The 27,022-nt window shown below is 39.1% G+C and overlaps 1 protein-coding gene across 14 annotated transcripts in view; it reads left to right on the top strand.

The window, feature by feature from the left end:
* DPP10 (dipeptidyl peptidase like 10) overlaps positions 1–27,022 on the top strand; it is a 1,578,941-nt gene that overhangs the window by 267,891 nt on the left and 1,284,028 nt on the right. The window contains exon 1 of one of the 14 annotated variants that reach the window (XM_079923989.1): positions 235–337. The exons of the other annotated variants lie outside the window; for them this stretch is intronic. The gene's annotated coding sequence lies outside the window, so the exon portion shown is untranslated. Of the gene's footprint in view, positions 1–234; positions 338–27,022 lie in introns of those variants that run through there. 14 annotated transcript variants of the gene reach the window in all.

The raw sequence follows: 27,022 nt of genomic DNA, 5'->3' as shown, positions 1-27,022 counted from the left end.
CAGGGGGAAAAGTCTTCTGGTTCCAAGCAAAGGAATGCAGACTTCTTAACTCCAGCATTGTTATGATGGATAATATGATAGAAAACCTTCCCCCCGTGAGGAGGTCTGTGGGTCACACACGCCAAGCCCAGGCCTTGCTCTCCCACACACCTGCCAGGTCCATCCCGAAACTAGGGGCAGGGACCTAGTTGGGTGTCCTTCCCTGGGAGGCGCATGTTGGATGCTGATGGGAGTGCCAGGCCGGGCCCGGCCGGGTCCCCAGGGCTCATCACTGACCCAGGCCAGAGATCCACAGGCGTTCTGGCCTCAGCGCGACTCCTGCGGACTCTCCTGTTTTGTATGTAGATTCATTTGTATTATTTTTTAGATTTCTCATATAAGTGATATCATATAATATTTGTCTTTAATTTTTCTTTTTTTGTGTGTGGTATGCGGGCCTCTCACTGTTGTGGCCTCTCCCTTTGCGGAGCACAGGCTCCAGACGCACAGGCTCAGTGGCCATGGCTCACGGGCCCAGCCGCTCCGCGGCATGTGGGATCTTCCCGGACCGGGGCACGAACCCGTGTCCCCTGCATCAGCAGGAGGACTCTCAACCACTGCGCCACCAGGGAAGCCCTGTCTTTGATTTATTTTACTTAGTACAATAAGGTCCATCCATATTGCTGCAAATGTCAGTATTTCATTCTTTTTTTATGGCTGAGTAATATTCCGTGTGTGTGTGTGTGTGTGTGTGTGTGTGTGTGTATACACACACACACACACACACACACACATATATGTGTGTATATATATACCATATCTTCTTAAACCAATCACCTGTTGATGGGCACTTGGGTTGTTTCCATGTCTTGGGTATTGCAAAGTGCTGCTATGAACATTGTGGTATATATATCTTTTAGAATTAGAGTTTTCATCTTTTCTGGTTATATGCCCAGGAGTGGGATTGCTGGATCAAACAGTAGCTCTATTTTTAGTTTCTTAAGGAACCTCCATACTGTTTCCCATAGTGACTGCTCCAATTTACATTCCCACCAACAGTGTAGGAGGGTTCTGTTTTGAGACAAGTAGGGATATATCATTCTTTTTTGAATAATTTTGGATGCAGCAAATGATGAATAAAGAAAAGGAGCTAACATTCTATTAATTGGCTATTATGCCAGGCTTGTGTCTGTGCTATCTGCTTTACATATGTTAACTCAGTTAATCTTCCCAAATCCTTTGACGTTAGTAATTTAATATTCATTTTATAGTTGGCAACACTAAAACTTGATCGTTTGCCCTAGATTATATATCTGGCAAGGGCCAGACCAGAGATGGAAATCTTATCTTTCCAACTCTAAAGCCCTTACCATTCTTACTGTGCTGACTCACTTTTGCATAATTTAATGAGCTAGCTAATGGGAACAGCCAAGTAGAGCTCTTCTCTCTACCCCACAGTAAAGTCTGGATACTTAGGATGCTCTCACAAGGGAATCATTTTCATATCAAACCGATATGTTTAAGCAATACTGCTTACTCCTGTCTATCAAGACTGCTTTATTCAAGTGTATCCTTCCTAATGTTAGTAAAGTTAGGTAGAGTAGGATACTGCACCAGAGAAAATTTATGTTTTTAATCTCTTTTTCAGTGAGATATATGCCAGAAAACTCAAAATCACTAAATATAGCTCACCTTACTCCACCAGCCCTCAGCGCCGGACATTAAGTGTAGACAACTTATAATAATTGGGCTGCCTCCTTTAGAAAGGTAAATCACCTTTGAGTAAAGAGGGTGCATCTAAGGGGAAGCCTCCTTTAATAAGTAAGGCACCATAAACCCTCAGGGTTCATGTTTGTGATAAGGTTGATAGACTTGTTAGAAAGAAAGAATTTGGGGCTGTTTTGGGATTTCTGATTTCAGGTATGTGGTAGAGTGGGATGGTGGGACTAATTAGGATATTCATTTAGTGATTTTTCTACCCTTCAACTCTTGTCAAAGAATGCATTCCTCTTAAGGCAGAGTCCTGCAGGAGCAAAGAAAAGAGAATATCGTTAAGAAGCACTGAACATGAAAACTGTCTTTTTTCCATGTTTTAGAAGTAGGCATTTCTTTTAGGTTCTTATCAACACTTGTGATCTGTAATGTGCTGGAGAGAAAAGCACCTTCAATCAGCCAAAGAATTAGAGACAGTTTTAAATGATTTGGAATGTGTTCCAGAATTACAAAAAATTCAGGTTATATTCAACAAAATCCACCAGTTAATAAATTGAAAATATTAATTACATAATAAATAAATTGAAAATTATTTACATGAAAATATACTTATAATATTTGAAAACAGAAAACATAGTACCAAAAATATTGTTTGAAAGATTTAATGAAATTAACAACATTAAATTTTCCAAAAATTTTCTGTAAATATTAGGTTATACAGGTGCCTATAAATGAAAGAATAAAAAGTATAAATATTATGTCTTGGTAAAATGAGGTAGGTAAGAAAACAACCTGAGTAGAAAATCCTTTTGAAAGTGCAGTGGTTTTCCATTGTTTCTTTTCAATAGCCAAGGAGTAGGATACTGAACTTTCCTTCTGTGAGGCAGCTGGATTAATTAGGAAAGAAAATGAATTTAGCTGTGTTTGCATCCTGTGTTAGGAGAGCGAGAGGTATTCTGTTACATAAATAGAGGGAGTTATCAGTTAATCCACTGACTCTGTGGAATAAGGGCTTTCTAAATATTCAGGAGTTTTGGTACCTGGTGAATACCTAATTAAGGCATTAAAGAAAAAAAATCCTTTTCAATCTTTTACTCCACAAATACTTTGAATGTCGACCATGCAGAGTTTGTCCCAGACTCTGGTGGTAGAGCACTGCACATTAGATACAGCCTCAGTCTACAGAGACCCCCATTCAGTGGGCAGAGTTAAGACAATGAGCAAAAGAGTAAATAAATATGATTATTTAAGATTGTGGTATTCACTATGAGGTATCCAATACAAGGAATTACGGTGAGGATTGGGTGAGGTTGGAGGGATGACTTTGACATGGGCAGTCAGAGAAGTTGAAAGCAGGACTGAGCCCTCTGTGACATGAAGTAGCAGCTAACTGACAACCTCTAGATGAAGGGAAAAGGAAGAAACTCTTGAGGTGGGGATGAGCTTGCACACTTAGTCAGCCCTACATCTTAGATAAGAAGAAGTACCTTTCATCTTAACGGTTTTTAACAATTGACACAGACGTCACAGACCCTGAGATTTCTGCATTCCATAACTCGTCTTCACTGCTCACACTGTAAGAAGTATTATTTCTAGAATCATTCATTATTGTTTCTGACTTAGAAACAGAGTAAGGCATATTGTTTTATGATTTCTATGTCTTTACATCACCTACAATTTTGGGATCAATGTCCTACTTCTGGCCAAACTACTTTATTCCACTTCTATAGAGAGAATGGATAGTAAAACAAACCTTTGGACATCGATATTTTAACCGAGTAGATTCTGGGAAGAAGAAGGATTTGAGAACCTAAAACAAAGATCAAAATATCTGGGTAGTTGATACTTTCCCTTGAGAAAGACCTCTTAGAAATATTTTATATCTGCTGTATTACAGCTTCCCACATACTGGAGGAATTGATTGCTGTGAACTATTGTGTCTCTACCACAAGGCAAGCTGAGACCTTGTGATGGGCTGGTGGGGAGGAAGCAGCAGCAGCATATGGGGTGGGAGGAATTTTCAGTGCTTTGTGTTTGTCCCTTGCCCAGGCATAGTGGAGGGTAGTTAGCAATCCAAATCAGTGTTCAAGAGTCTGAAAAACCTCATGGTGGTTCTGGACTCATAGCATCTAGGCAAGTTGATCTGGTGGGTGGGGCATTGCCCCAGGAATTTTTAGTAGTGACAAGGATCAGCTGAGTTATTTCTAACATCACAGGAAGGTGATTTTGCAGATAGAAAGGACTATTTATTAAGCAAATTTTAATTTAATATTCAAATTATTAATGTTATAAAATTCAAAACCTAGGTAGAAATCCTTTAAGTGTGCATATATTTCTTAACTTCTTTTAATATATATAGCAACTTTTGAGTGGAACATTTCTTCTTCTTTGAGAATTCCAGTGGAAGTCTTGAAGTGGAAAGCAATAGAGATGTGCTATAGTCGTCTATGTGGGACTTACTAAAAAGAGAGCAAAAACTGGTCTGGGACTTTTGTCCGCACTGTCACTTTCCATCAGTTAAGGTAGGAAAATAAATTATGGAAAGATAGAATGGAGGAAATTCCTATGGGTAAAGAGGCTTTAGAATTTCCTTCTCTCTCTTATTTAACTGGTCCAAGTGACGGGAGCTCAAAGAGTCTACTTGTAGAGGTCAAGAGTGTCTGCAAGGAGGGGACACTGGCATCTTAACCCCTGGTTGGAAGTTTGCTGAACGCAGAGAATCCACTGTGTGGTTTGTGGTAAAAGAGGTCTCTGGAGAACATGACATGTGTGGCTAGCAGCCTGGAGGAATTCTGCAGGATGGAGGTGAGCTTATGATGACAGAGCAAGGAGAGAGCAGACACAGGAAAAAGCCCATACTCCCACAGTCTAGCAAGGCAAGGATGCATATGATTCCCTACGCAGAATGAATGTTTAGGAAACAGATATGGCTGAAGCCAAATTGAACGATTTTCTGTGTGAAAAGTGCCTGTGGAGCACTGCAAGAATCCTGCCCTTGTGCCGAGGTTGAAAGTAATTCACGTCACCACTTGATATTTTTCAGATATAGTCTCTTTATTGACTGAATTTTCCATCCTCCCCATCCCAAATAACTATACAACTCTGTGGTCATCTTCTTGACAGGAATCAAAAGGGAGACCTGTAATATAGTTTCGGGTGCCCTATAGTTTGATGCAGACTTTTAATCCAGCAGCTGATGGAGAGAGGCCAACCCACACAGGGAGAGACACAGGAATAGAAGAGTGAATATGAGGCTCTGGTCTTCAAGTTACGGTCTTCAAGACTTTTTTCCCAGCCTGATTCCAATGTTCTGCTCTCAGAATATTCTTTTCTAATTGTAGATTTTTTGGGGGGGTTGGGCTAGCAATGATTTTGCTAGTTGTTCCTTTATAGTAGATTTATGTTGCTTATCAAGAGCTATATCAACTATTTTTCAGTTTAGTGATTAAAAAAATGTGATTGCTGGAATATGTCATCATCTCTTTGGGTACAGCCTGCAAACAAACATTGCTGGGTTCTGATTGGCTAGAAGTAGAGTGTGATTCACTTGTTTTGTATATCCTATCAGTGATGAAAATCCTAGGTCTGTAAGCTGAGGTGACCACTGTGACATAAAATAATTTTGCTTTATATTTTAATAGCACATAAACATTTTTTATTTAAAAAAATCTGATAATAGCCACTTCAGCAGATTCTGCCCTAAAAAATCACTTCCTCTAGAAAAGACTAAATATGTATACCTGTATATTGTATAGTTTATGGAAATCACAGCTATGTGAATAAATATGGATCGTTTCAAACGCAATAGAGTACTTTACATTCTTATGTTAAATTTGAAAGTGGGGAATGGGAGCTGCAAGCATTCATCAGAGCCTGTCATGGTCCTATGCAAGAGTCCCTTAAAGTATACCTATTTTTAGGACATTAAGGGAGAAATCTGGGTGGTTAATAGGTTGGTGGAAATAAGATTGGCCAATAAGTTACTTCTTGTTGGTAGGTACCAAGAGAAACTTTACTGACTTAGAAAACCAGACCAGTTCTACACTCTGCACACTGATTGGTCCAGGCCTTGTTATATATTGCCAAGTATAGCTTGGGATTGGGACAGAGTCTGGACCCAGATGGCTTATGTGATGAAATTCCTCCATGCTGCAGACAACAAGGATTGAGAAAAGAGAGGAACTATTAAACGTAAAAAAGAATTGTAGCAAGCAGCAAGCATATAAAATTAGTGAGCGAGCAAGTGACAAAGAAGATAGAATTATAAAAGCAAATAGAATTGTAAGACTGTAGCTTGAATCATTGTTCACTTTATCAGTATGAGAGGATTGGTGCCTTTTTCCAGGATAAAGGAGGGAAGTGAGAAGTTCCTCAACTGGGGACAATAGCTCAGTTTTCATAGAATTAAAAAATTTTTAAGTTTTTCATGAAGAAATATTTGTGGCATGGAATCTCTGTTTTGTTTAAGGCTTTGTGATTTTCTTACACTTAAAGCCATTGTATTAATCTGGAATGTATTCAACTGCAAAATACAGAAGAGCTAATTAGCTCTAGATGAAAAACCTAAAGGAATATTTGCCAAGCATAATGAGTAGTTTGGCATTAAGAGTGCAGGGTAGGAGGGTTTAATAATGACCTTGGGGACCTAGGCTTCTCTCATGTCTCTACTCCACCACACTTCGTTTGTTGGCATTTATGCCTATGCATGTTGCTCATGGGCATTGGAAGCTGCCACATCTCCAGGCTTCATGACTGCATTCCAGACTGAAGAACAGGCCTTTATAATTGTCAGGCAAAGGAGAAGGGTATTGAAAGTGCAGGTTGCATTAGCCAATCTTTAATGTTGACTCATAGCCATTCTAAGGATAACTCTTATATAAGCAATTATTAGATAACACAATATGTTCTAAATTATTAATATTTCTCATCTCCCAAATATAGTAATATGAGAGCTGGTGGTTTTAGATCTTACTTGCTTTTAGCCTAATTTATCTTATATTCAGCCCAGTTTTTCCTATAGCAGTTAAATTCTACTTTGCATGCCAACTCCAGTCAGTTGGACGGGCTGCCAAGACTGCCATGTAAAAATGGATTCGGAGGTTGCCCTGAGCCCTGGCAGGAAGGTAGGCCTTGATATTTGCCATGAGGGAAAGTGTTTGCCCATGGGCTAAGTGTCTGTCCTTCCTTTTCTGTAACAGCTCTTATATTACAGAAAGGAAGGCCAAGCACACAGTCAATTAAACATGTTTCTTTAAGATTAGGAAATTTAACTAGTCTTTGGGATATTATCATAACTAGTATATTCTGACTAAGTAATGTGCAAATGAGTGAAACCTGCCATGTTACTTATGTTGAAGTTTACACTTTCATTCTCATAACTGGTTATCAGGTGAAACAAAGCTTTATGCCCAGAACAGCAGCTTTCAGTTTCTCTACCCAGAGATAGTTCTGCTCAAGATTATCTGTTCATCTAAATGAACATTCATATTCCCTTGTATTAATCTACCTGGGCTACCATAACAAAATATCATAGACTGCATGGTTTAAACAACAGAAATTAATTTTCTCATACTCCTGGAGGCTGGAAAGTCTAGGATCAAGATGCTGGCAGGATTTCACTCTGAGGCCTCCTCTCTTGTCTTGCAGGCAGCATCCATCTTGCTGTGTGCACGTGCAGAGACAGAGTGAGAGCAAAATTTCTTGTGTCTCTTCTTATAAGGACACTAATCCTACGGTATCAGAGATCCACCCTTATGACCTCATTTAACCTTAATTGCCTCCTTAAAGGCCCTATCTTTAAATAGTCACATTAGGGATTAGGGCTTCAACATATGAATTTTCAGGGCTACAGTTCAGTCCATAGCATCCCTATAAGATGTAATTACAGGGAAGTTACAATCCTAAAACAGAAACTGTATTTTTTTGTTCTAGGTTTAATAAAATATTTTTGTATTAAACTGTATCGTATGGTATCCTCTATCCAGAGAATGTTCGAGGTCTTTAGAAGGTTTTGTGAAGAAGCATAAAAAGCAACCCAAATACACTTTTCATTAGAGTCCTATTTTTGACCATAATTATTCCTGAGAGGTCACGAAGAATGATAAATATCAGCAGTCCAAAGATTAAGTTCTTTTCTTCCACATAAACTTTAGTCAATTTTATGATTTTCAACTCTTTTTTTTTTTTTTTTTGCGGTACCTGGACCTCTCACCGTTGTGGCCTCTCCCGTTGCGGAGCACAGACTCCGGGCGCGCAGGCTCAGCGGCCACGGCTCATGGGCCCAGCCGCTCTGCGGCACGTGGGATCCTCCCGGACTGGGGCACGAACCCGTGTCCCCTGCACCGGTAGGCGGACTCTCAGCCACTGTGCCACCAGGGAAGCCCTTAACTCTTGTTTGAATTAGATATCAGAGAATATTGAAAAATTCCCTCTTTTTTTTTCTTTCATGGGAGATGACTCAAGTAATAGGGCTTGCCAAGTGTGTATCTGCTCTTGATCAAGGAGACAATTCTGAGTTATTTAATATAATAATTAAAACAGGATATAAGCAAGGCACGTTGATAAACTGATCATTGTGATTTAATAGAAAAAATATGGAACTAGAAATTTAGGAGAAAAAAAAGTTTAACTTCTGATTGTCTCTAGTCTCCTGGGATAAATCCTAAGAAAGGAATGCCCAGTACAAAACTGGCAAGATCCTTGGATTGGAAGGCAGAAGATCTGAGTTTGAATATATCACCACTTCACTTTTCTGAGTCTCAATTTCTTTGTGAAATGGGACAACCGATTTCTGTCTAAAAGTATGAGTGTATGAGTATGTATATATTTAGAACTGGGTCAACCATATTATTTGTATGAAATAAATTTGTATGGGATGTTAAGTCCTGTATGGGCAGGTATGTGTTGATCTAATAATTGTGCTCCAACACACTTTGGATTTTTGATTAAATACACACTAAAGAATGTTTGCTGAATGAATGAATGTGTCATAGACAAGTGACTTATCACCTTGTTGTTTTTCCTCCAATATTCAGAGTTTGCCCTAAGTGATCTCTCAGCTCTTTTTGTTTATAATAATTTGATTCACAATTCTTATGAGTTGTCTGAGGGATCAGCAGTGAAAAATCTCATCTTAAGCAAGGCAAGGTTTGTGCCAATAGATAAGCCACTAACACTCCAAGAACATGGGCAACAATTTTCTCTTTTTTGATTTCTTCTGTCAAAATTACAGAATTAGTGCATATTTGTTGAAAGTGTGAACAAAGCCAGTCCTGTATAAAAATTTTAAGTACAAAAGAAAGTCTTTCTTTCCCCCCGTTTTACTCTCCTTCATATCCTATTTTCTAGGACAAAAGTTTGATGCATATTTTTTCATCTCTTTCTCTCTCTCATTGTTTCTCTCTCATATTCAGATGAAGGGATAGATGGATAGAATATTTGTTAATGAACTATACCAGTCAATAGGTGTATTTATAATTTATAAAGAGAGTAACAGAGAGAAAGTCCCCCAAGGATGACTCTTCAATGTACAACTTGTTATACTATGAAACCAAAGGGTGTTTGGGGCTGGGCCTGGTGAATCAGTGTTTGCCCAGAAGGGCTCATCCTGGCACCCTATAATAATTATATCTCATAGATGACAACATTGTCTACATCCATCCTGAGCTGGCTTGATGATAAGCAGTCCAGTTGACGTTGCTTCCTCCTTTTTAAACCCAAATCTGACATTAAATAATAAAATAGTTCAATAAAATTGTTCAGTAAGATGGGTTGGATACTCCCTGGATTTGGCATTGGGCATAGTTACTAAACAGAGCTGAGATCTGGAAATGTAGACTTAAATCAATGAAAAAAATCCAGCCTGTTTCATTATTTTAACACATTTTGCTTTTTTGTAGAGGTCAGTTTCCTGCTTTTGAAACTATAGTTACAGTTCGCTTAAATCTTATCACTTTTATAGGTTTATGTCCCAACATTATCAGAAGCTGGGGATGGCTAAGGTTTTAGAGTTTTTAATATGAAATTTTGTGCCTCCTCCTTCTGTTTCTCTTTGCTTTTTGTCATAGGGGCCTTAGAACTTTGCTTCTGATGATTGAGGTTAGAAATGGAGACCTGGGACATGGCTATACATCCTGCACATTCCTCAAAGCTTCACTTCTAAACATCTTTAATCATCATTTGTATATACTTTAATCATGTTCTAAAAATTCTAAAATTTTGAGATTTGAAATCCTCCACAATATTTTTTAAAAATTTTATTTATTTATTTATGGCTGTGTTGGGTCTTCGTTGCTGTACACGGGCTTTCTCTAGTTGCAGCGATAGGGGGGTTACTCCTCGTCGCGGTGCATGGGCTTCTTATTGCGGTGGCCTCTCTTGTTGCGGAGCACGGGCTCTAGGCGTGCGGGCTTCAGTAGTTGTGGCATGTGGGCTCAGTAGTTGTGGCTCATGGGCTTAGTTGCTCTGTGGCATGTGGGATCTTCCCGGACCAGGGCTCGAACCTGTGTCCCCTACGTTGGCAGGCAGATTCTTAACCACTGTGCCACCAGGGAAGCCCCACAATATTGTCTGCATCTGGTTGTGGCACAAAATTTCCTAAGTTCTGATTTTATTTCTAAACTCATCACTGTGGATCCACATTGCTTATTTCTATCAGAATTTTTGCCAGTTTCTCTAGAAAGCTGAAACAGGGTAATTCTTTCCAGGGGTAGACAAAGGGTATATGGAGACTGGTTCATGACATACTCACCCAGGTTATCCTGTGTAGAAGTCTGCAACCTCAACGTGGCTTGTTCATCCAGTTCCCATAACATCAGTTCATTCCGAGGACCTTCCTTGGTCCAAGGATTGTGTGATATAAAAGCACTTCAGCTTCTGTAGAAAAGAAAATCAATGAGTGATATACTCTTAAGAAGCTCTGTTTTGGAAAAGGAGTAGCAAATAAGGAAAAGGAAGAACTGAATTGATCCACATAGATAGAGACAATCTGTATCCAGTTTTGGAAAAGACAGTAGTGATATTCAGCCGGTATGTACCATAATGAGATTTCCAATATTGAAATAGTTCCCTGCCTGAAGGACATTTCCCTATGGCTTTGCCTCTGGTAATTACATCTGTCTGGGCAGGAAGAGGTCCTGGGGCAAAGACAGCACCTGGCTGGTGCTAGACAAAGGGAAGAGACATTAAATCCGTCATTAAGATATTTGACTATTTTCTTCTTGAAAGGGGAAAAACATTCCAGCACCTAAGCTGAGAGGATTGGGACAAGAGGATGTAAAGAAAGAGTAAGAGAAAATCCCAAAGACTGAGAGAAGGGGCAGGACAAATTGCTACTGATATATATATATATCAGGGTTGCAGAGGCTTCTCTGTGCTGGGAGCAGTGTGGAAATTATGCTTTGTGCATTAAAATGCTCTGGAACATGCAGCCCAAGCTCCCTCTGCAGTATCTGTCCTTGTTAGATAAGTTGCAAGCATTGACCACAACCAAATCTGTTCTAAAATTTTGTTGTCCAACAACAATACTCGTTGGGTAGCTACAACATTTCTCAACCAGTGCTTAATAATTGGTAGCAGATTGTCAAGTTAAACACACCATAATCTGCTGCCTCAAAAAGCAAAAAAGGCAGCTGAGACAAAACGCAGGATACCTGCCAAGATGACTGGTGCAGCGCCTCAACCAGGTGGACTGGCATTCAAGCAAAACCACTTATGGGAGACTCAGAGCTTTTCACTCCGTGGTCTTGCTACTGTCTTCTTCCTGCAACTTACCTGCATCTTCTGGGTCACTTCTCAGTATCAAGGGTCCCTGCACAACATTCACCTGTGCATTCATTCAACCAACATTTACTTCTATCAGATGTCAGCTACTAGACAATGGTGAGGGATGGGTGATGCTGGGAAGTTCACTCTGATTTGCTCTTCACTGGTGAAAATGCCTGAATGATGGAGATGGTTTTGGTGCCAAGCCAAGCTGGGTTTGAATACTTTCTCCAGTGTTTAGCAGCCCTGATATTTACTAATCCTCAGGCACGTTAACTTCTCCGAGTCTCAATTTCTTCATTTGTAAAATGAGGGCAATTGTACTTGGCCCATCTTGTATGGTTACTATAAGAAAAACGTGACATGTATAAAGGTCTGGGAGAGAGACTGATTCATAGCTGTGACACCATAGAAGTTTATTTCAATTCCTGCTGTCTTCTAATCAATACAAGGGTCCATATCTGGATATTAAATGGCATGAAGGATAGATTCATCAACTTTAAAGTTATTTGTTTTGCCCAGAGAGTTCAAAGACTTGAAGTAATTTTTGTAACTCCTGTGAGATCTCAATTACTGTGCCATTTGAACAAATTTCTATGGAGTTGGAGGTGGCTGGCAAACATGGAAGTGAAGCAAAGAAGAGTCAATAGCCTGGGCATTTTGCCAGAGAGAGACAGAGCAAGAGAGAAAGTGTCTTCTAGACTTTGCCTTTCTTCCTCGGTGTTATTTAATCATTGTAGCTTACTGGAGTTCTCCAGTAGGCATTTATTATTGATATTAGGGCTGTTCTTTTTACTTTGCCATTCCTAGTGACACAGAACAGCTGGAAATCTGATCATAATATGCCGTTTTAAGTTCACTTAATGTTCCCTATTTCCTAGGACCCATAAATAAAGAATCAGCGTGTATGGAGGTTTACTTCAGAGCCTCGTCTGTCTTCTGCGTCTTTAAGTATATAAAAGCTGAACTGCAGAGTATGCATTATTCTGCAGTCTTTGGCCAGTAAGCCAAAGATAATGAAGAGATTCTCCTTGAATCTAAGACCTCTCTTAGCTCTGGCTGGGTAGGGATAGAGATTTTAATCACTGTGTTGTTGACCCTTAAGTGCCACATCTTCACATGGATGAAGACAAAGCTTGTAGAAGGTACCAGTAACAACTGTCCACAGTCCTATTCCTTTGTGTGTGTGTGTAAAAATCCTGTGTTTGAGAAGGCCCTACCATATCAGAACCATATTTTTTAAAGAGAATTTTACATTTACTAGGGTTTGAGTCCCTATAAGCCAAGAGGCAGAGCCACATCCCATTTGATTCCCTTGCCATTTTCTAGCACATTTAACATAGTACTTCAGAAGGAGCTTTCAAAAACAATAAACATTAGTCTATAATGGGCATTACATTGTTACTGACATTTCAGCCATATCCTGCGGAAAATACTTTATTACCCAATGTTACTGGAGTTGCTAGCACAGCTACTTGTTCCATTCTTTCAAGTGTTTTCCTCGTTTGGATATCCCATTGATTTGACACTCTTTCTTAGCTCTTTGCTAGTTGACTGCTCCAGTCTTTACGCTCCTTCTAAAGAACATTCTAGAATTTATCCAGTAAAATGTCTCTTTTCCTCTTTAGCATAAACACCACTTTTACCTTCCCTTTCTGAAATTAAAGTAGGTGTTTCTGAAATTAAAGTAGGTGGAAATTTCTGCAAGGTTTTTTTTTTCTTTCTATAGAGTTCCTCCTCTGGGGTTCTAGTGTGCTTTCACTATCCTACACTAACATCAGCTGGTGGCGGGAGTGGAGGGGGGCTTTTAAAAATAAAACCTTCACATGGGCCTCACCTAAGACCAACTGAATAAGAAGTTTTCTGTAAGAGGCTTTCCAGGCGCACTTAACAATGAGCCAGAGTTGGCAACAAGTGGGTTGCGCTTTCATTTTTTAATTTAACAATTATTTATGAAGACCTTACAATGTGTTATCAATATGTCTAACTCCAATTTTCCAATGAAAGTGACCACTACATTTTTGGGCCAAACTACAAATCTCTGATGTGATCTCTCACACTGCCAACTGTGAACAAGCATCTCTGTTCTCTCTGCAGAGCTCTGTGCCTTAGCCGCTGCTCTCCTTTAGGTTTTGCCCGCCCTCACCACCCACTCTCAGCTGTCCCTCATCATGACCAAGGTAGGGGATATGTGAATATGCACATTTGTCCTCACGCAGGGTTGCAGAATTGCAAGTAAAGAAAACCTAATCAGAGTAGATAAAGCAATATTGACAAATCAAAGAAAACTTTATGGAAACCAAAATAAGGAAGCATTGTTGGGCCTTAACAGGGCTCTGGAATCAGAAACTGGAGAATTGGGAGCCAACTCACTCCCCTGTGTTTCCCTGCATATCTTGTCTTTTCTGCCACTGCTGTTTACATTTTCTTGGTCTTGGCAAGTCTCACCCAGATGCTGTTGCCCTGGCCCCAATCCCAAGTATTCAGTTTTTCTGGTTTAAATTCTCAGTAGTCAGTGACAGTTTTTTCTATTTTCCAATTCTAAATTCCAGAAAGAGAAGTGTGTTTTGTTTGTATGTCTATAGCTAATCCCTTTAGCTATAACCGGGAAGAATGGGCTCCTGGGGTCTGTTTCGTCCTTACTAGTGGCTTATGAGAACAAATTTTCTAAGGAGTGAAAACTGGAAGGAAAAGATTGTCATTTCTAGTAAAATTTTACACACACACAAACACATACACACCCCATGTGTACATACACAACATCCATTCATAAAAAAATGATATATAGGTTAGAAAACTGAGGTTGAGAATCCAGCATGGCACAGAAGAAGCAGGTGACAGGACAGAGACACAGACTCTTGAACTAACTTTGCCACTAATCGCTGGTATCATTTCAGACCTCTTCCCTAACTATTTGCCTTACTGTCTCTGAATTTCATTTTTCTCATCTGTAAATGAGATGATCCAAGGGGCTGCATGAGTGGTTGGTTATACATTTCCATAGCACCTGACATTAAAAAAAACAGCTTAATGACCTCCATAGCCACTTTCCTCCCTACCCTAAACCAGTGGTTCTTAAACATTTTTGTTGAAGAACAAAACTCATAAATCTTAACGTTTTTTTAAACTGGGGACCCCAACGAGCTATTGTTCATATGGGTCACATCTAATGATGTTGATTGTATTGGCAAACAGAACTGAGAAATTAAAAAAGTAATATTTATAAATTCACTGAAGAGGCACAATAACATACATATTATGTATTAGCATAAGTAACAATTTTATGAGCACTAACTATAATTAAACAATATCTCTTTATTACACAGGCGGATTTTCTGGAGGCAGCAAAATTAAATGCCTATATGCAATTTGATATCTTTTTCTGCATTTACCCTTTTTTATATTTTTATATTTAACATCTTATTAATTTTTTCTAACAACTTTATTGGAGTATCATTGCTTTACAATGGTGTGTTAGTTTATGCTTTATAACAAAGTGAATCAGCTATACATATATCCCCATATCTCCTCCCTCTTGCATCTCCCTCCCACCCTCCCTATCCCACCCCTCTAGCTGGTCACAAAGCACCGAGCTGTTCTCCTGTGCTATGCGGCTGCTTCCCACTAGCTATCTATTTTACATTTGGTAGTGTATATATGTCCATGCCACTCTCTCACTTCGTCCCAGCTTACCCTTCCCCCTCAAGTCCTCAAGTCCATTCTCTACGTCTGTGTCTTTATTCCTGTCCTGCCCTTAGGTTCTTCAGAACCACTTTTTTTTTCATAGTCCATATATATGTGTTAGCATACAGTATTTGTTTTCCTCTTTCTGACTTTACTTCACTCTGTAAGACAGACTCTATGTCCATCCACCTCACTACAAATAATTCAAGTTCATTCTCTACGTCTGTGTCTTTATTCCTGTCCTGCCCTTAGGTTCTTCAGAACCACTTTTTTTTTCATAGTCCATATATATGTGTTAGCATACAGTATTTGTTTTCCTCTTTCTGACTTTACTTCACTCTGTAAGACAGACTCTATGTCCATCCACCTCACTACAAATAATTCAAGTTCATTGCTTTTTATGGCTGAGTAATATTCCATTGTATACATGTGCCACATCTTCTTTATCCATTCATCTGTTGATGGACACTTAGGTTGTTTCCATGTCCTGGCTATTGTAAACACAGCTGCAGTGAACATTGTGGTAAATGAATCTTTGTGAATTATGGTTTTCTCAGGGTATATGCCCAGTAGTGGGATTGCTGGGTCATATGGTAGCTCTATTTTTAGTTTTTTAAGGAACCTCCTTACTGCTCACCATAGTGGCTGTATCAATTTACATTCCCGCCAACAGTGCAAGAGGCTTCCCTTTTTCCACACCCTCTCCAGCATTTATTGTTTGTTGATTTTTTGTTGATGGCCATTCTGACTGGTGTGAGGTGATACCTCATTGTAGTTTGATTTGCATTTCTCTAATGATTAGTGATGTGGAGCATCCTTTCATGTGTTTGTTGGCAATCTGTATATCTTCTTTGGAGAAATGTCTATTTAGGTCTTCTGCCCGTTTTTAGACTGGGTTGTTTGTTTTTTTGATATTGAGTCACAGGAGCTGCTTGTAAATTTTGGAGGTTAATCCTTTGTCAGTTGCTTCATTTGCAAATATTTTCTCCCATTCTCTGCGTTGTCTTTTCAGCTTCTTTATGGTTTCCTTTGCTGTGCAGAAGCTTTTAAGTTTCATTAGGTCCCATTTGTTTATCTTTATTTTCATTTCTCTACGAGTTGGGTCCAAAAGGATCTTGCTGTGATTTATGTCATAGAGTGTTCTGCCTATGTTTTCCTCTAAGAGTTTGATAGTGTCTGGCCTTACATTTAGGTCTTTGATCCATTTTGAGTTTAATTTTGTGTATGGTGTTAGGGAGTGCTCTAATTTCATTTTTTTTACATGTAGCTGTAAAGTTTTTCCAGCACCACTTATTGAAGAGGGTGTCTTTTCATCATTGTATATTCTTGCCTCCTTTATCAAAAATAAGGTGACCATATGTGCATAGGTTTATCTCTGGGCTTTCTCTCCTGTTCCATTGATCTACATTTCTGTTTTTGTGCCAGTACCATACTGTCTTGATTACTGTAGCTTTGTAGTATAGTCTGAAGTGCAGGCGTCTGATTCCTCCAGCTCCGTTTTTCTTTCTCAAGATTGCTTTGGCTGTTCAGGGTCTTTTTTGTTTCCATAGAAATTGTGAAGTTTTTTGTTCTAGCTCTGTGAAAAATGCCATTGATAATTTGATAGGGATTGCATTGAATCTGTAGATTGCTTTGGGTAGTAGAGTCATTTTCACAATGTTGATTCTTCCAATCCAAGAACATGGTATATCTCTCCATCTGTTTGTATCATCTTTAATTTCTTTCAACAGTGTTTTATAGTTTTCTCCTTACAGGCCTTTTGTCTCCTTAGGTAGGTTTATTCCTAGGTATTTTATTTTTTTGTTGCAGTGGTAAATGGGAGTGTTTCCTTAATTTCTCTTTCAGATTTTTCATCATTAGTGTATAGGAATGCAAGAGATTTCTGTGCATTAATTTTGTATCCTGCTACTTTATCAAATTCGTTTATTAGCTCTAGTAGCTTTTTGGTTGTATCTTTAGGATTCTCTATATGTAGTATCATGTCATCTGCAAACAGTGACAGTTTTACTTCTTCTTTTTTGATTTGGATTCCTTTTATTTCTTTTTCTTCTCTGATTGCTGTGGCTAAGACTTCCAAAACTCTGTTGGATAATAGTGGTGAGAGTGGACAGCCTTGTCTTGTTCCTGATCTTAGTGGAAATGACTTCAGTTTTTCACCAATGAGAACAATTTTGGCTGTGGGTTTGTCATATATCGTCTTTATTACATTGAGGTACGTTCCCTCTATGCCCACAGTCTGAAGGGTTTTTATCATAAATGGGTGTTGAATTCTGTTGAAAGCTTTCTCTGCATCTATTGAGATGATCATATGGTTTTTCTCTTTCAGTTTGTTAATATGGTGTATCACATTGATTGATTTATGTATATTGAAGAATATTTGCATTCCTGGGATAAACCCCACTTGATCATGGTGTATGATCCTTTTAATGTGCTGTTGGATTCTGTTTGCTAGTATTCTGTTGGCGATTTTTGCATCTGTGTTCATCAGTGATATTGGCCTGTAGTTTTCTTTCTTTGTGACAGCTTTGTCTGGTTTTGGTATCAGGGTGATGGTGGCCTCGTAGAATGAGTTGGGGAGTGTTCCTCCTTCTGTTATATTTTGGAAGAGTTTGAGAAGGATAGGTGTTAGCTCTTCTCTAAATGTTTTTAGAATTTGCCTGTGAAGCCTTCTGGTCCTAGGCTTTTGTTTGTTGGAAGATTTTTAATCACAGTCTCAATTTCAGTGCTTGTGATTGGTCTGTTTATATTTTCTATTTCTTCCTGGTTCAGTCTCAGAAGGTTGTGTTTTTCCAAGAACTTGTCAATTTCTTCCAGGTTGTCCATTATATTGGCATATAGTTGCTTGGAGTAGTCTCTCATTATCCTTTGTATTTCTGCACTGTCAGTTGTTACTTCTCCTTTTTCATTTCTAATTCTATTGATTTGCGTCTTCTCCCTTTTTTTTTTGATGAGTCTGGCTAATGGTTTATCAATTTTGTTTATATTCTCAAAGATACAGCTTTTAGTTTTAGTGATCTTTGCTACTGTTTCCTTCATTTCTTTTTCATTTATTTCTCATCTGATCTTTATGATTTCTTTCCTTGTGCTAACTTTGGGTTTTTTTTTGTTGTTCTTCTTCTTTCTCTAACTGCTTTAAGTGTAAGGTTAGGTTGTTTATTTGAGATGTTCTTGATTTTTGAGCTAGGACTGTATTGCTATGAACTTCCCTCTTAGAACTGCTTTTGCTGCATCCCATAGGTTTTGGGTCGTCGTGTTTTCATTGTCATTTATTTGTAGGTATTTTTTGATTTCCTCTATGATTTCTTCAGTGATCTCTTTGTTATTAAGTAGTGTATCGTTTAGCATCCACGTGTTTGTATTTTTTACAGATATTTTCCTGTAATTGATATGTAGTCTCATAGCATTGTGGTCACAAAAGATACTTGATATGGTTTCAATTTTCTTAAATTTACCAAGGCTTGATTTGTGACCCAAGATATGATCTATCCTGTTGAATGTTCCATGAGCGCTTGAGAAGAAAGTGTATTATGTTGTTTTTGGATGGAATGTCCTATAAATATCAATTAAGTCCATCTTGTTTAATGTATCATTTAAAGCTTGTGTTTCCTTATTTATTTTAATTTTGGATGATCTGTCCATGGGTGAAGGTGAGGTGTTAAATTCCCCTACTATTATTGTGTTACTGTTGATTTCCCCTTTTATGGCTGTTAGCATTTGCCTTATGCATTGAGGTGCTCCTATGTTGCGTGCATAAATATTTACAATTGTTATATCTTATTTTTGGATTGATCCCTTGATCATTATGTAGTGTCCTTCTTTGTCTCTTGTAATAGTCTTTATTTTAAAGTCTATTTTGTCTGATATGAGAATTGCTACTCCAGCTTTCTTTTGATTTCCATTTGTATGGAATATCTTTTTCTATCCCCTCACTTTCAGTCTGTATGTGTCCTTAGGTCTGAAGTGGGTGTCTTGTAGACAGCATATATACAGGTCTCATTTTTGTATCCATTCAGCAAGTGTGTGTCTTTTTGTTGGAGCATTTAATCCATTTACATTTAAGGTAATTATCGATATGTATGTTCCTATTACTATTTTGTTAATTGTTTTGGGTTTGTTATTGCATGTCTTTTCCTTCTCTTGTGCTTCCTGCGTAGAGAAGTTCCTTTAGCATTTGTTGTAAAGCTGGTTTGGTGGTGCTGAATTCTCTTAGCTGTTGCTTGTCTGTAAAGGTTTTAATTTCTCTGTCAACTCTGAATGAGATCCTTGCTGGGTAGAGTAATCTTGGTTGTAGGTTTTTCCCTTTTATCACTTTGAATATGTCCTGCCACTCCCTTCTGGCTTGCAGAGTTTCTGCTGAAAGATCAGCTGTTAACCTTGTGGGGATTCCCTTGTATGTCATTTGTTATTTTTCCCTCGCTGCTTTTAACATTTTTTCTTTGTATTTAATTTTTGATAGTTTGAGTAATATGTGTCTTGGCATGTTTCTCCTTGGATTTATCCGGTATGGGACTCTCTGTGCTTCCTGGAGTTGACTATTTCTTTTCCCATATTAGGGAAGTTTTCAACCATAATCTCTTCAAATATTTTCTAAGTCCCTTTCTTTTTCTCTTCTTCCTCTGGGACCCCTATAATTTGAATGTTGCTGCATTTAATATTATCCCAGAGGTCTCTGAGACTGTCCTCAATTCTTTTCATTCGTTTTTCTGTTGCACGGTAGTTATTTCCACTATTTTATCTTCCAGGTCACTTATCCATTCTTCTGCCTCAGTTATTCTGTTCTTGATTCTTTCTAGAGATGTTAAAATTTCATTTATTGTGTTGTTCATCATTGTTTGTTTGCTCTTTACTTCTAGGTGCTTGTTAAATGTTTCTTTTCCACATTCTTTTTCCAAAATTTTGGATAATCTTTACTATCATTACTCTGAGTTCCTTTTAAGGTAGACTGCCTACGTCCTCTTCATCTGTTTGGTCTGGTGGGTTTTTACCTTGCTCCTTCATCTACTGTGTGTTTCTGTGTCTTCTCATTTTGCTTAACTTACTGCGTTTGGGGTCTCCATTTCACAGGCTGCAGGTTCGTAGTTCCTGTTGTTTTTGGTGTCTGCCCCTTGTGGCTAAGGTTCATTTAATGGGTTGTGTAGGCTTCCTGTGGAGGGGACTGGTGCCTGTGTTCTGGTGGATGAGGCTGGATCTTTTCTTTCTGGTGGGCAGGACCTCCTTTGGTGGTGTGTTTTGGGTTTTCTGTGACCTTATTATGATTTTAGGCAGCCTCTCTGCTAATGGGTGGGGTCGTGTTCCTGTCTTGCTAGTTGTTTGGCATATGGTGTCCAGCACTGTAGTTTGCTGGTCATTGAGTGGACTAGGGTCTTAGCGTTTAGATGGAGATCTCTCGGAGAGCTTTCTCCATTTGATATTACGTGGAGCCGGCAGGTCTCTGGGGGACCCATATCCTGAACTCGGCTCTCCCACATCAGAGGCACAGGCCTGACACCTGGCCAGAGCACCAGGACCGTGTCAGCCATACAGCTCAGAAGAAAAGAGGGAAAAAAAAGAAAAAAAGAGAAAATAAAATACAATTATTAAAAATAAAAAAGTAAGAAGTAATAAAAAAAGAGAAAAAAAAAGAAAGAAAGAAAGAAGAGAGTAACCAAAGCAGAAAACAAATCCACCAGTGATAACAAGCACAAAAACAATACAAAAAAACCCAAATAACGGACAGACAGAACCCTAGGACAAATGGTAAAAACAAAGCTATACAGACAAAATCACACAAAGAAACATACACATACATACTGACAAAAAGAGAAAAAGGGAAAGAAATATACATCTATATATATTAAAAAAAAAAAAAGAGGAAGAGAGCAACCAGGTCAGTAAACAAATCTACCAATGATAAGCAACTCTAAATACTAAACTAAGATAAACATAAAATCAGGAACAAATTAGAAGCAGAAAGCAAACCCCACGTCTACAGTTGCTCCAAAAGTCCACTGCCTCAATTTTTGGATGATTGGTTGTCTATTCAGGTATTCCATAGATGCAGGTACATCAAGTTGATTGTGGAGCTTTAATCCGCTGCTCCTGAGGCTGCTGGGAGAGATTTCCCTTTCTCTTCTTTGTTCTCACAGCTCCCAGGGGTCAGCTTTGGATTTGGCCCTGCCTCTGCGTGTAGGTCACCTGAGGGTGTCTGTTCTTTGCTCAGACAGGACGGGGTTAAAGGAGCCGCTGATTCAGGGGCTCTGGCTCACTCAGGCCTGGGGGAGGGAGGGGTGCGGATGCGGGGTGAGCCTGCGGCGGCAGACGCCGGCGTAACGTTGCACCAGCCTGAGGCTCGCCGTGCGTTCTCCCGGGGAAGTTGTCCCTGGATCCCGGGACCCTGGCAGTGGCGGGCTGCACAGGCTCCCCGGAAGCGGGTGTGGAGAGCGACCTGTGCTCGCACACAGGCTTCTTGGTGGCAGCGGCAGCAGCCTTAGCGTCTCATGCCCGTCTCTGGGGTCCGCGCTTTTAGCCGCGGCTCACGCCCGTCTCTGGAGCTCCTTTAATCAGCACTCTGAATCCCCTCTCCTCGTGCACCAGGAAACAATGGTCTCTTGCCTCTTAGGCAGGTCCAAATTTTTTCCTGGACTCCCTCCCGGCTAGCCGTGGCACACTAACCCCCTTCAGGCTGTGTTTACGTAGCCAACCGCAGTCCTCTCCCTGGGATCTGACCGAGCCTCAGCTCCCAGCGGCTGAGCAGGCAAGCCTCTTGGTGTGGTGAGTGGTGGCCGGCACCGATCCTCTGTGCGGGAATCTCTCCACGTTGCCCTCCGCACCCTGTTGCTGCGCTCTCCTCAGTGGCTCCGAAGCTTCCCCCCCGCCACCCGCGTCTCCTCCAGTGAAGGGGCTTCCTAGTGTGTGGAAATCTTTCCTCCTTCACAGCTCCCTCCCACTGGTGCAGGTCCCATCCCTATTCTTTTGTCTCTGTTTTTCCTTTTTTCTTTTGCCCTATCCAGGTACATGGGGTGTTTCTTGCCTTTTGGGAGGTCTGAGGTCTTCTGCCAGCGTTCAGTAGGTGTTCTGTAGGAGTTGTTCCACGTGTATATGTATTTCTGGTGTATCTGTGGGGAGGAAGGTGATCTCCACGTCTTGCTCCTCTGCCATCTTGAAGGTCTCCCCTGCCCTTTTTTATATTTTAAAGGAGAACTGAAATGTCTTAAACACTTAAGTGAGTAGTATGGACATTTTAGGCCATCTGTGAGAATGGAGTGAGAACTTGAAGCTCTGGTGATCTTAACCCATGCCATGCAGGGTGCTGGTCTTCTACCAAGTTTACCTTGGTATTCATCCAAAAGCACTCTTTGGAATTACTTCTGTGGCCTTTTCAACTGGACCCTTATTCTTCTAGTACATCTATTTTATTTTATTATTTTTTTCTATTTTGAAAAACAGGTATCCCTTTTTTTTAGATTGTAACCAAAGGATCAGGCCATTACTTTTCTTTTTTGTTTTTAAATTGCATTATAATTGACTTACAATATTATATTAGTTTCAGGTGTGTAACCTAGTGATTCGATGTAAAAAACCCAATTATAAAATGGGCAGCAGACCTGAGTAGGCATTTCTCTAATACATCTTTTTGTTTATCTTTGGCCCACTGTGCTCAATTCTTCTCTGTAGCTCTTTCAACCTTTAACCCTTTATTACCCTTCTCTAGCGCAGCCCTCTGCCTCCTTCATTCTCAACAGAATATGCTAACCTGGAATCTGTTCATGTACTTCAAGTTCTCACCTTGATACAGAGACAACGTCTGCAACTGACTTCCCATGAGCTTCTTTCTTTCCAATCTCATTGGAAATAGAAAGCTCATCCTCATATAAAATGATCTTGCCACCAGTAATCTTAACGCCATCCCCTCAGATTTCCTCTGAAAATTGCTGCGTTACCTTTTACTGTTTCTTTCTGCTTTTCTACCTGGCAAACTCTCATGTCTCACCTTTGATGATTCAGCTCATGTGGCATGTTCTCTCAGAAGCCTTCTTTGACCACATAATCTCAGAGCTGGTTGCACCATATTTGACACCACCATTCGACCTTGTCTCCCCCATATTTGAATGTGAGCTCAATGAAGAGGATTATTATTGCTCACTTTTGTACTGCTAGTGCCTAGCATGTTGTTTATACCATAGTAGGTACACAAAATGTTTTCTCCATCAACCAATGAATGCTTTAACTATTGTGTTTGAAGCTGTTAGAATTCAAGCAGTCCTTCGATAAAAATTTCTCAGTGGGAAACATCTTTTTAGGATATTTTTATTCTAAGTTATTGCATTGTTTAATTCTTAGGGGCACAAAAGGAACTAACACTAATATTGAACTGGCTTACCGCCTAATTACAATAAACTTTCATACTATAAAAAGAAGAATACTGTAGAAGAAACTTTTTTTTTTGCAAAATTTAGAATAAAACACAGCTTCTTTGGTGTTGCTGCCTCCTTTTTTAACTGTTACTGCAGACACTGTGTATTTTGCTTAAATTTTCTAATAAGCTCAGTACCACATCTGCTGTTTAGTTCCCATGCTGACTCGTATCTGATATATTTGTTAGGTGGAGAGGACAGAAAGATTTAGTATTATTTTTAGAGAAAAGAAAAATTTAGTAGTTTCTATAGACTTTATGATTTAATTGTAGTAATAATTTTTATTTACATGGCGCTATTACCTTGTCCAAGTGTGTATTTCTTCTCTTCACAGCTGTTTCATAAGAGTGGTTTATATTCTCCATGTCTATTTTCTCACCTTTTATTCACCTTTGACCCACTGAAATCTGATGTCTCTTCTGTCATTCCACCGGAAGTGCTCTGAGCAAAGTTAAATGTGACTTATTTATTTGTAAACTTAATGAACAGACTTTGTTTAACCGTCAATTTATTAACATACAATTATCGATCTTCTGTGTATATAGTGCGCACTAAAGTATTTCATGGTATATGAAGAATTTTGACCTCTAATCATATTGCTCAAAGAACTTCTGGGCAAATTAATAGACATAAAGTAATACAGAAGTAAGTTACTGAAAAAAATAAGAATGTAGATTAATATGATAAAAGAGGCAAAGATAAAATGTGAGGAGGAAGAGGTCAGCTTTATTTGGGCAAATCAGGAAGAAAAATAGAGGAAAGAGAGCATTTTAGACAACCATGGAAGGATGTGTAATGACTGGGAATGGAAGGGAGGGAATACCATTAGCATTTCCCCAGTCTTTTTGCAGAAGTTCAAAAGTAGTCCTTTTAGCTTTGATTTTAGGATCCTCCTGGAATGGTGCAATGGCTAGGATGAAAGAGGAGATATTTTGAATTTGGGTCCTTTAATAGCACACCCCAAAGATTACAAACATTTCACTCGTTTTAAGGCTTCTGCTTGGATTTATTCCAGAAGACTTGTCTTCTAGACAATAATTTTGTTGAGATGGAAGAAAATTTCCAAGTGAGCACTTTGTTCTCTTATAGAATATTCGAAATGCTGAAGTTACAGACCACAGCTGCTGTGGCGCCTCTTTCTTGCTGCAAACATGGAAGTTAGTCCCCCGAGTTGGACACTACCTGCTGTTGAAGATGTCTGTTTACTGTCTGTTTACAGTGTGAAAGAAAGGGGACTATGTCCTGGAAATCAAAGATTCCACATACTTGTTATGGGAGGTATGGGGCATGCAGTGGGTTCCAGGTCTGAATGCCTGCCAAAGCTCTCTACATAATAATAAGGATTGCTTTATCGTGCTCATCGATTATCTGTCTTGAATGTGAACTCCTTGCAGGTCATACATGTTGGGACTGACCTCAGAACAGGAAGGATTCAGAAGAAGAGGAATGGTGAGCAGGGAGCTATAGTCAAACTTCCAGATAGTCAGATCCTGGAACTTTAGAATAGGGTAGTGTGGCCTGGGGGACTGTTGTCACTAATAGCTGAACTGGGTGAAGTAGTCTGTTCCTGGGTGCCTGGGGGTCTATAATACAGTGGATTTTACATATGTATTTGTGTCTTCACAATGATTTGTGACTTTGGTCATAGAGAGGATTTATGGAAGGCATTTGTCAGCAGCTGAGGAGCAGAAATTGTTATGCTTATACGAGGAGTTACCTCCAGTGTTTATTTCTATCCATTCTATGTATTCATGGAAACATTTGTATATAGAACTGGCCATTTCTATAACACTTTTGGGGGTCCTGTTTGCTGAATTATTTCAACTAGAGAACTAGGGGTGAGGAGAGCTCCAAAAATCTCTCATGAAGGAATCGTGGCTGTCTCTTTTTGTGTTCTATAAATTTAGGGTTTGGATCATATTTTCAGCTGGCAGTTTCACAAGGAGAGTTATTCTACAAAACATAAATGTCACCATTAAAAATGAAAGCAAAAGACTGAATGACATTAGCAGAGATAATGTTGTGATATTAGCAGAGATAATGTGTCTTTTCATTTGTGTGGAACTCTACTTTGGGTAAGAAATAGTTTCTGAGATGTTCATGCTTGTTTCTGGTTGATGAAGGGAGGTGTGTGAGTACTGTCAGGAATATTGGTCAATTTGATATTTGTATCATGTACTTGGAAGCAGGTAATCTTTAGGTTAGGAACAAATTATAGTTGTGAAAGAAAGTCAAGGTCAGCCAAATGTCGAGCCTGAGGTGTTTGTGGTGCTTGTCAAGAGAGGAAATGGGAAGTAAAGAGTGAAAAACCTTAGGAAACCAACTCCAATAAAAGGAATGCCTAGAGATTGTCATACTGAGTGAAGTAAGTCAGACACAGAAAGACAAATATCATATGATATCGCTTATGTGAAGAGTCTAATAAAAAGGGTACAAATGAACTTTTTAAAAAACAGAAGTAGAGTCATGGATGTGGAAAACAAACTTATGGTTACCAGAGGATAAGGGGGGAGGGATAAAATGGGAGATTGGGATTGACATATGCACACTACTGTATATAAAATCAATAACTAATAAGAACCTGCTGTATAGCACAGGGAACTCTACTCAATACTCTGTAATTGTGTATATGGGAAAAGAATGTAAAAAAAAAATAGAGTGGAGATATATATATATATATATATATATATATATATATATATATATATATATATAAAACTGATTCACTTTGCTGTACACCTGAAACTAACACAACATTATAAATCAACTATGCTCCAATAATTTTTTTTTTAAAAAAACGGAGATGCAATGAGAGACAATTGACTGCTGTTAATGGCTGTTGGGTTGGTTCTTATTTGATATGGGAATGGGGAGCCAGATTGAGAGCTTGACTGGCATAGACTAGACAATAATCTCACTTACTTAGCAATTCTCATCTCTACTCACATCTGTCTGGCTTTAGGCAATACCTCATGAGTGAGAATAATAAAATGCTTCACTATTTAAATTGGAAGAAAATTGAAAATGTAAGGCAAGTGCTTCTCAGATGAGAGTGACATACATCCATGACTTTCTAAATTACCACCTTCATAATTCCTTCAACATATTGTTTAGTTGAAATATTACGTGACATGATTCTAGAGCGGTAGGTTGTAGACCGTGAGTCATGTGGTAATTGTCTATCTAAAATAAAAGTGAGTTTAGATATTTATGTTACTTTTCTCCATAAATTTGCATTTTATTGCTACTTGAGTGTTCATAGTACTATTGCTTGGCTCTTTCAGGCAGTCATTGAAATGATTCCTATTCAAAGAATAAAAATTGTGAGTTTCACATTTTGTTGTATTAGTGAAGTTACAATGCTTAGAAGGATAAAATAATCTGTGTTTTATTGGTATACCACAGTGGATGAGTATGCATTCTGGATGTAGTCAGACCTGCCTCCCCTGCCAGTGACCAAGGTCCCTGGCCTTTGTAGTGCACCAGCACAG

The sequence above is a fragment of the Stenella coeruleoalba genome (genome assembly GCF_951394435.1).
Source record: "Stenella coeruleoalba genome assembly, chromosome: 6".
NCBI lineage: Eukaryota > Metazoa > Chordata > Mammalia > Artiodactyla > Delphinidae > Stenella > Stenella coeruleoalba.
Note: the sequence above shows the minus strand (reverse complement) of the source record. Positions and strands in the feature narration are given on the sequence as shown.